Consider the following 10,128-nt stretch of genomic DNA (forward strand, 5'->3'; position numbering starts at 1 on the left):
CATCATACCTAACAGACCGGACATTCAGCGTCTCCCACTCACTCACCACCTCCTCACCTCGCCCCCTATCTGTCAGAGTCCCACAAGGTTCAGTCCTTGGGCCCCTGCTCTTCTCCATTTACACCTTTGGCCTGGGACAGCTCATAGAATCTCATGGCTTCCAGTATCACCTCTATGCTGATGACACACAGATCTACATCTCTGGACCAGATATCACCTCCCTACTAACCAGAATCCCTCAATGTCTGTCCACTATTTCATCCTTCTTCTCCGCTAGATTTCTGAAACTTAACATGGACAAAACAGAATTCATCATCTTTCCCCCATCTCACGCGACCCCCCCCAACGAACCTATCCATTACAGTGCATGGCTGCCCACTCTCCCCAGTCCCACAAGCTCGCTGCCTTGGGGTAATCCTTGACGCTGATCTCTCCTTCAAACCACATATCCAAGCCTTTTCCACTTGCTGCCGACTTCAACTCAAAAATATTTCACGAATCCATACATTCCTCAACCAAAAATCTGCAAAAACCCTAGGCCATGCCCTCATCATCTCTCGCCTTGACTACTGCAACCTCCTGCTCTGTGGCCTCCCCTCTAACACACTCGCACCCCTCCAATCTATTCTAAACTCTGCTGCCCGACTAATCCACCTGTCCCCCCGCTATTCCCCGGCCTCTCCCCTCTGTCAATCCCTTCACTGGCTCCCCATTGCCCAGAGACTCCAGTACAAAACCCTAAGGGCTTGTTTCCACTTGCGAGATATACGTCCGTGTCTCGCATGTGAAAACCAAGCTCTGGCGCCGGCACTCCAGAGCGGAGCGTGCAGCTCCATGTGTTCCTATGCGGCCGCACGCTCCGCTCTGTAGTGCCGGCTCCAGAGCTTGGTTTTCACATGCGAGACACGGACGTATATCTCGCAAGTGGAAACAAGCCCTAACCATGACATACAAAGCCATCCACAACCTGTCTCCTCCTTACATCTGTGACCTCGTCTCCCGGTACTTTCCTACACGCAACCTCAGATCCTCACAAGATCTCCTTCTCTACTCCCCTCTTATCTCCTCTTCCCACAATCGCATACAAGATTTCTCTCGCGTATCACCCCTACTCTGGAACCCTCTACCACAACACATCAGACTCTCGCCTACCATCGAAACCTTCAAAAAGAGCCTGAAGACCCACCTCTTCCAACAAGCCTACAACCTGCAGTAACCACCGATCGACCAAACCGCTGCACGATCAGCTCTATCCTCACCTACTGTATTCTCACCCATCCCTTGTAGTTTGTGAGCCTTCGCGGGCAGGGTCCTCTCACCTCCTGTACCAGTTATGACTTGTATTGTTTAAGAATATTGTACTTGTTTTTATTATGCATACCCCTCCTCACATGTAAAGCGCCATGGAATAAATGGCGCTATAACAATAAATAAAAATAATAATAATATATACATACATACACACACACACATTCTAATATGGCTATGTATCTTGTTGCATGTATCTATGTAAATACATATGACATATCCATATCTGCTTTACATACAGACACACACACACTGGGACTTTGCAAAAAAAAAAAAAAAAAAAGAGTGGAGGGTCATGCAGTACCACGTATACGTTACATATTTATACTGCAATTTATAATATAAAACATACACAGATACAGGAAAGGGGGGGGGGTTAAGTACTTCTCCCACATCCCTACTTGTAGTGCCACACATACCGGTACACTATGTCCCCCCATTTATCTACTACATGTAATACCACAAGCATATGATAATGATAGATATACTACATAGTGTACATATTCACTGAGGAGGAGGGGATGCCTGCCCATCTAGCTGTATGCAATACCTACACTGTGCAGGCTCTCACTCTCAAAACTCCTGATCACACACAAACTAGTATGTATGTGATCGGAAGCTCAGCCGTATAGAATTATATATGTAAAAACAAATGGACAGCACTCCTTTTTTTAATATAAAAAAAATCGAAATATGGTGGCTTAATAGGGGCTTCAATGACGTTTCAGCTCAAAGTGTGGGCCTTTCTTCATGTGCTCGCTGACGCCCCTATGGGCTATTAAACCACCATATTTATTTTCTAAAAAATGAGTGAGGTCTTCATTTTTTTTTATATACTATATTGAGGGTTGGTCTATGTCTGAAAAGTCTGGCACCTATTTTTCCATATACTGCTTGCTAGTGCTATATTACACAGATACATACAGTCGATTGTGGCCTCATCATGGATCTCCTGATGTATGTATGTGTATACATATACACTTGGCTGTGGCTATATATACATATATTATACACACGCTGTGCTGTGGCCTCACCTTAGACCTCCTATTCTCACACACACACACACACATACAGGTCCTTCTCAAAAAATTAGCATATAGTGTTAAATTTCATTATTTACCATAATGTAATGATTACAATTAAACTTTCATATACTATAGATTCATTATCCACCAACTGAAATTTGTCAGGTCTTTTATTGTTTTAATACTGATGATTTTGGCATACAACTCCTGATAACCCAAAAAACCTGTCTCAATAAATTAGCATATTTCACCCGACCAATCAAATAAAAGTGTTTTTTAATAACAAACAAAAAAACCATCAAATAATAATGTTCAGTTATGCACTCAATACTTGGTCGGGAATCCTTTGGCAGAAATGACTGCTTCAATGCAGCGTGGCATGGAGGCAATCAGCCTGTGACACTGCTGAGATGTTATGGAGGCCCAGGATGCTTCAATAGCGGCCTTAAGCTCATCCAGAGTGTTGGGTCTTGCGTCTCTCAACTTTCTCTTCACAATATCCCACAGATTCTCTATGGGGTTCAGGTCAGGAGAGTTGGCAGGCCAATTGAGCACAGTAATACCATGGTCAGTAAACCATTTACCAGTGGTTTTGGCACTGTGAGCAGGTGCCAGGTCGTGCTGAAAAATGAAATCTTCATCTCCATAAAGCATTTCAGCCGATGGAAGCATGAAGTGCTCCAAAATCTCCTGATAGCTAGCTGCATTGACCCTGCCCTTGATGAAACACAGTGGACCAACACCAGCAGCTGACATGGCACCCCACACCATCACTGACTGTGGGTACTTGACACTGGACTTCAGGCATTTCCGAATGACATGCAAAATTTGCTTTCATCAGAAAAAAGTACTTGGGACCACTTAGCAACAGTCCAGTGCTGCTTCTCTGTAGCCCAGGTCAGGCGCTTCTGCCGCTGTTTATGGTTCAAAAGTGGCTTTACCTGGGGAATGCGGCACCTGTAGCCCATTTCCTGCACACGCCTGTGCACAGTGGCTCTGGATGTTTCCACACCAGACTCAGTCCACTGCTTCCTCAGGTTCCCCAAGGTCTGGAATCGGTCCTTCTCCACAATCTTCCTCAGGGTCCGGTCACCTCTTCTCGTTGTACAGCATTTTCTGCCACATTGTTTCCTTCCAACAGACTTACCATTGAGGTGCCTTGATACAGCACTCTAGGAACAGCCTATTTGTTGAGAAATTTCTTTCTGGGTCTTACCCTCTTGCTTGAGGGTGTCAATGATGGCCTTCTTGACATCTGTCAGGTCGCTAGCCTTACCCATGATGGGGGTTTTGAGTAATGAACCAGGCAGGGAGTTTTTAAAAGCCTCAGGTATCTTTTGCATGTGTTTAGAGTTAATTAGTTGATTCAGAAGATTAGGGTAATAGGTCATTTAGAGAACCTTTTCTTGATATGCTAATTTATTGAGACAGGTTTTTTGGGTTATCAGGAGTTGTATGCCAAAATCATCAGTATTAAAACAATAAAAGACCTGACAAATTTCAGTTGGTGGATAATGAATCTATAGTATATGAAAGTTTAATTGTAATCATTACATTATGGTAAATAATGAAATTTAACACTATATGCTAATTTTTTGAGAAGGACCTGTATATGTATCTATTACACACTGCACACACACTCACTGTGCTGCGGCCTCACCTTTGAGCTCCTAATCTCATTGATTTAACTATAATATATATATTTATTACACTGTTAAATATATATATATATATATATATATATATATATATATATATATATATATATACATACACACTGTGCTTACACACATACATACACACTCACTGTGCTGTGGCCTCACTTTGGAGCTCCTGATAACATACACATATATACACACTGTGCACACAGAGATATACACACTCTCTGTGCTTTGGCCTCACTTTGGAGCTCTTTATCACATACATACACTGCACGCACACATTCATACATACTGTGCACACACGCTACCTGTACTGCAGCCTCACCTTGGGGCTCCTGATCACATACACAAATATATACTGTGCACACACAAACACACTGCTGCGGCCTCACTTTGGAGCTCTTGATTACACAAATACATACATATATATACACTGTGCTGCGGCCTCACCTTGGAGCTCCTGATCACACACATATATACACTGTGCTAAAACATGCACATATACACACACTGTGCTGCGGCCTCACCTTGGAGCTCCTGATCACACACATATATACACTGTGCTAAAACATGCACATATACACACACTGTGCAGTGGCCTCACCTTGGAGCTCCTGATCACACACACACACACACATACACTGTGCTCACACACTGTGGTAAAACATGCACGTATACACACACACTGTGCAGTGGCCTCACCTTGGAGCTCCTGATCACACACACACACACACATACACTGTGCTCACACACTGTGGTAAAACATGCACATATACACACACACTGTGCAGTGGCCTCACCTTGGAGCTCCTGATCACACACACACACACATACACTGTGCTCACACACTGTGGTAAAACATGCACATATACACACACACTGTGCAGTGGCCTCACCTTGGAGCTCCTGATCACACACACACACACACTGTGCTCACACACTGTGGTAAAACATGCACATATACACACACACTGTGCAGTGGCCTCACCTTGGAGCTCCTGATCACACACACACACACATACACTGTGCTCACACACTGTGGTAAAACATGCACATATACACACACACTGTGCAGTGGCCTCACCTTGGAGCTCCTGATCACACACACACACACATACACTGTGCTCACACACTGTGGTAAAACATGCACATATACACACACACTGTGCAGTGGCCTCACCTTGGAGCTCCTGATCACACACACACACACATACACTGTGCTCACACACTGTGGTAAAACATGCACATATACACACACACTGTGCAGTGGCCTCACCTTGGAGCTCCTGATCACACACACACACACATACACTGTGCTCACACACTGTGGTAAAACATGCACATATACACACACACTGTGCAGTGGCCTCACCTTGGAGCTCCTGATCACACACACACACACATACACTGTGCTCACACACTGTGGTAAAACATGCACATATACACACACACTGTGCAGTGGCCTCACCTTGGAGCTCCTGATCACACACACACACACACACATACACTGTGCTCACACACTGTGGTAAAACATGCACATATACACACACACTGTGCAGTGGCCTCACCTTGGAGCTCCTGATCACACACACACACACACTGTGCTCACACACTGTGGTAAAACATGCACATATACACACACACTGTGCAGTGGCCTCACCTTGGAGCTCCTGATCACACACATATACATTGTGCACACACATACACGCTGTGCTGTGACCTCATCTTGGATATATATATATATATATATACACACACACACACTGTACACACACATACATACAAGCTGTGCTGCGACCTCACCTTGGAGCTATACACATACATATACACATACATATATATATATATATATATACACACACACACACTGTACACATACACACTGTGCTGCGGCCTCACCTTGGAGATATATATATACACACACACCTACAAACTGTACACATATACACACGCAATGTGCTGAGGCCTCACCTTGGAGCTCCTGCTCGGGCTCAGATCTGCAGGGTCTCCTGGGGCCGGCGCTGCTGGCGGGGGGCTCTCTCCGTCCCTCTCCCTGCTGTCGGTGGCTCTGCTCTCGGTGTAGGCCTCGGCGCTTCCCCGGCAGCAGCTTGCTCCTGTGAGCCCGGGATAATCCTCTTCCGTTCACAATCACCTCGAAAATCCCTGACACAAAATCCCCAGCAGAGCGTCACATTCCCCGGGCCTGGGCTGCGTCAGTCCCCGGGGGGCAGAGGGAGAGGAGCGCGGCGCGGTGCGGTCAGGACGGGCCCCCCTCTTGTCAATTTCCTCTCTTTTGTCAATATCACTGGGCACACAGAACACAAACACAACCTAACTGCTCGAAGCCTTAGCCCCGCCCAGCCCTGTGCTGACGAAACGGCAGGTTCAAAAGGAGGCCGGCCTGTGATTGGCTGCGGCGCGGCAGCTTCCACAGCAGCAGAGAGGCCAGGGCCCGAAGCCTAGCAGGCTAGTGTGAGAGCGCAGAGCTCTGGTGAAGGGGCTGTGGGATTGGTCGGTGCGGGAAGTGCCCGTATGGAAGTGGGGGAAGGGCGGGAAACGCTGTGCAGGAATGGGGTGTTTTCTCCACTCCGTATAGGAGGAAACTACAGAGTGAAACTTCCTAGCAGAGAACGGGCCATGCAGTTACTATAGTGACACAGGCTGTTCCAGGGTCAGGGCTGGTGCACAAGAGGCGATTACAAGTCCAACTAACACACAGCAAGAAAAGCTGCTGTTGCCCATAGCAACCAATCACAAATCAGCTTGATTTTTTTTCCAGCGCACTGTAAGCTATGAAAGGCCTAATTTACGGGTCAGGCTTTGTTGACCTCCTCCATCATTGTGCTAAGCTAATATCCAGACGTCTGGCTGCGCCAAGGAGGAGTTGCTCTTCCGTATGGACAGAGATTGGTGATCCCATAGGATGGATGACAAATCTATGAGCACAAGAGGAGCGATCGCTAGAACAGGGCTCCCGAACCATCGGACAGGAGATGGGCATAAGGCTACGTTCACATTTGCGTTCTGCGCTGCAGCGTCATGCGCCCCTATATTTAACATGGGGGGCGCATGGACATGCGTTGCACTTGCGTTTGGTGACGCATGCGTCACTGTGGTGCATGGGTTCAGGGCGCAGAGGACGCAGCAAGTTGCAGTTTTTTCTGCGCCCAAAACCATGCAAAAGTGGACGCATGCGTCACAAAACGATGCATTGTGCATGCGTTTACATTTGCGTTGTGTCGCCGACGCTGCAGCGCACAACGCAAATGTGAACGTAGCCTAACCAATGCAATTCCGACAGGAGAGGAGCCCTGTGCTAGAACACTCTATGGACCTTCTGCAGGCCAGTGACTCCTTAGAATGCCCAATTTCAGCTGCCTTGGAGGTGGTAGTGGCCTCCTAACCTCTCGGGCACAGGTTGCATCTATATGTCCGCCCCTGCCCGATTTTATTTTACAGGGAAGGGTTAACACCGGAAGCAATTTAAACTATTGCAAACATTCATGTAGTATGTGGACACGTCAGATCTGACAGGTGAGTCACCTGGAAGCATTGGGTCAGATACTTCTGGGTGTGACGGTATCTTATCTGCTGGCAATTCCATTGTGAATGAGTAACAGGTGAGTTATTAGAATACAGAGTAAGGAAAGATTTTTTTTTTTTAAATAAAGTCTCATTTCAATGAACAAATGGATTTTGCAGTTCATCTGAAGAGTATTTGAGCGTTTTTGTTTTTATTTTGAAAAACTTCTAATGGAAATAAAAAAAAGTGCACATCACTGATTGAATCTCCTCCGAGCTGAGCACTGTACTATCAACAGGCTGCGAGAAATGCTTAAGAAAAAAAATAACCTCGGTAGGAAAAGTATGAAAAACTTGTTGTTTTATTTTTGAATGTGTCAAAAAATTTCAATATTTGAGCATAGCGTTATTTGAGTTTTATCGTTCTCTTATCAATCAGGGAGCTGTCTACACAGTTGGATCGTGTAAAAGTCAGGCTGTCGAGATCATTGTAAGGCCGGTTTCACACGTCAGTGGCTCCGGTACGTGAGGTGACAGTTTCCTCACGTACCGGAGCCACTGACACACGTAGACACATTAAAATCAATGCATCTGTGCAGATGTCATTGATTTTTTGCGGACCGTGTCTCCGTGTGCCAAACACGGAGACATGTCAGTGTTCGTGGGAGCGCACGTATTACACGGACCCATTAAAGTCAATGGGTCCGTGTAAAACACGTACCGCACACGGACGTTCTCCGTGTGCCGTGCAGGAGACAGCGCTACAGTAAGCGCTGTCCCCTGCATCGTGCTGAAGCCGCGATTCATATCTTCTGTGCAGCAGCGTTTGCTGTAGAGAAGATATGAATAATCCTTTTTTTTAGTGGTATTTCGTGTTTAAAATAAACTTTAGCGCTGTCTCTCCTGCACGGTCCGTGTGGTACCCAGGCAGCACACGGCTGCCACACGGATGGCCTACGTGAGCTCACGGACACATAACTCCGGTACCGTTTTTTTCCAGTACCGGAATTCTCTGGACGTGTGAGACTGGCCTAAGACGGTATCAAAGGTTATCAGTTTAGTCATATGTGTCCATAAGGGTTAAAAGGAGTGTCACCACCCCCACCCCAAAATGCTGATTAAATCACTTCCAAAGCTTTTCTGCACAAAATCCGCGTCTCCTGGCAGAATCCACAGCCGCGGTTTTTCAGCGGTTTTTATGTGGAATTGATGCGGATTTTCTGCGGTTTTTGCCACTGCGGAATTTTAACACGGAGGGGTGCAGAAACGCTGCAGATCCGCACAAAAGAAGTGACATGGACTTCTTTCAAATCCGCAGCAATTCGGCACTGATTTTTTTTTCCCCATTAGAATAACATTGTACTGTACATCACAGTGCGGATTTGCAGCGTTTCTGCACGTCCGCTGCGGATCCGCATCGTGTGCGCATAGCCTTAGCCTCTATATATAAAAAAAATATATATATATCATACTTGTATAGTTTTATTCACCAGAAAAAAACCCACTTTATTTCATATGCAAATGAGTGTGCTTCGGTGCCCCCTGACATGGCCAAGGTCACAGTGTAACAGTGCACCCCTAAGTTTACGTACTGAGCTGTCTTATCTCAATCAGCAGCTCTGCACGGACACTGCAGGAGCCCAGCCATGGTCAGTGTCGGTGTGTGCAGATTTAGGGGGCGCAACAGCCCACGCCAATGGGGCACCGAAGACCCCTCATTTGCATACAATTTTTTTTTTTTTTTTTTTTTTAAACTAAAGCCGTTACTACACTTATTTTATAATTGCTCAGTCCCTTATATAAGTGGTTTAATCAGCATTTTGGGGGTGACACTTCCTTTAACAGGAACGGCACAATGACGATATCAAAAACAAAATTTTCCTTTATGAAAATACAGGAATTTACTAAAAAATATATATATTTAAAATTTTGGAATTTCCGAAGAATGTTGCTCATGAAAGTCCTGATTATAGGCTCACACTCTCTGCTGTGTCAATGGGAAGGAAATGATGGTGTAGATGTAGAGACACGTAGGATCCATAAGGGCTGAATGGCAGCAGGCAAGGCCTGATTATACTAAGAGCAAAAGGCCAAATGAGCCGAAGCTGAACCTTCTGGGGGCACTCACTACCCAAATCTAACTACCCTACAGGTAAGGGACACAGACGTTTGGCAAGGGATCTCGATACCTATATAAACTGCTACAGTCTCACTATTTCCCAAAGTATATATTCAAAAGGACCTTGTGTATTGATGTAACAATTCATTAGGACATATGGATTTACTGTATGTTTGGAATATGTATCTCCTCCAGTATTTGTACTTATATAGATGTGCAATTTACCTCCTCACCCTTGTGGCAGCACCCTCACCATGGGCGATGAGGGACCTCTCTTCCTAGATGGAAGAAACTTACCACTCGTCGATGCATTTTTTTTTTCACTCATCCCAACAAGTCCTGTATGTAGCTTCACCAAACATGGACAGTCCATGTCCATAGGAGACACTAATGAAATACACTCTGGCCCATATAACAGACTTAAAGGTCATATGCAGAGGTTGTATTGTCAAGACCCCTTTGAGGCTACGTTCACATTTGCGGTCAGCGCCGC

General features: G+C 45.7%; 1 protein-coding gene across 3 annotated transcripts in view; it reads right to left on the bottom strand.

Annotated features, from left to right (window-relative positions):
- The window catches only part of PPP2R5E (protein phosphatase 2 regulatory subunit B'epsilon), an 80,662-nt gene extending 74,117 nt beyond the window's left edge, over nt 1-6,545 (bottom strand). The window contains exon 1 of one of the 3 annotated variants that reach the window (XM_077265868.1): nt 5,966-6,545. The gene's annotated coding sequence lies outside the window, so the exon portion shown is untranslated. The remainder of the gene's footprint in view (nt 1-5,965) is intronic. The other 2 variants (XM_077265883.1, XM_077265875.1) reach the window with 2 other exon arrangements.
- Between the last annotated feature and the right edge of the window lie 3,583 nt (nt 6,546-10,128).

Source organism: Ranitomeya variabilis, chromosome 1 (assembly GCF_051348905.1).
Source record: "Ranitomeya variabilis isolate aRanVar5 chromosome 1, aRanVar5.hap1, whole genome shotgun sequence".
Lineage (NCBI taxonomy): Eukaryota > Metazoa > Chordata > Amphibia > Anura > Dendrobatidae > Ranitomeya > Ranitomeya variabilis.